At 51.9% G+C, this 796-nt stretch overlaps 1 protein-coding gene across 1 annotated transcript in view; it reads right to left on the bottom strand.

Annotated features, from left to right (window-relative positions):
• Positions 1 to 723, bottom strand: part of NREP (neuronal regeneration related protein) — a 36113-nt gene extending 35390 nt beyond the window's left edge. The window contains exon 1 of the mRNA XM_027767371.1: positions 477 to 723. The gene's annotated coding sequence lies outside the window, so the exon portion shown is untranslated. The remainder of the gene's footprint in view (positions 1 to 476) is intronic.
• Positions 724 to 796: the final 73 nt, after the last annotated feature.

Genomic DNA, 796 nt, shown 5'->3' with positions numbered 1-796 from the left:
CCGGCGCCCGCGCCGGAGCCAGCAGCAGCAGCAGCAGCAGCAGCAGCAGTTTGAGAGTAATCAAGTGTTAAGCTGGAAGGACACAGATTTATTTTAAAAGGGGGAGGGGGGAAGCGTGCATGCACCAAAGTGCATTTAATGCAAGGAAAGAAAACAGTTCTTAACAATGCTTTATGAACAAGAAGACAGAAATTAACCACACCAACAAGCAAAAAACCCCACCCCTTCCCCAAAGAATGCATTTCTCCCTCTTAACTTGTGCATTTTACAAAAAGCCCATGTTAAATTCTAGCCTCAAGGCAACAGGACCAAAATGCCTACATTTCTCCAAGGTACACGTCTCGGCTCTTTGAAATTTAGAGTAAAGCAGCATGAACTGTGCAGGGCTGAAGGGTCCAGCTAAGAGCAACGGCAAGGAACCCACACAAAAGAGAAAGCGGCGCTCCCAGCCGGGGCTGGGAATGGCATATACTTACAGACAAAAGCCCCGCTCCCCGTTCTCTCTCTCCTCTACACCTGAAACACAAATGTGGATGAAAAAGGGCATCATGCTAGAAAGACAGCGGGAGGGGGAGGGGAAAGGGGTGGAGGAAGAGGAGGGAGGGGGGAAGGGAAACAAAACCCAAACGGGCTTCACTTCCAAGAAGCCCAGCCTTGGAGAGAGGAGGGGAAGGTCTCCTGCCTCGCGCGCTCTCTCCCAGTGTGTGTGTCTCTTTCTCTAAGAGTCTCTGCTAGTGTGCTGGGGAACAATGAGCTAATTCTGACGGGGCTGGCGCGGCGCCAGCGCCCCAGCCTT

The sequence above is a fragment of the Tupaia chinensis genome, unplaced genomic scaffold (genome assembly GCF_000334495.1).
Source record: "Tupaia chinensis unplaced genomic scaffold, TupChi_1.0 Scaffold144210_1, whole genome shotgun sequence".
In the NCBI taxonomy this organism is placed as follows: domain Eukaryota; kingdom Metazoa; phylum Chordata; class Mammalia; order Scandentia; family Tupaiidae; genus Tupaia; species Tupaia belangeri.
Note: the sequence above shows the minus strand (reverse complement) of the source record. Positions and strands in the feature narration are given on the sequence as shown.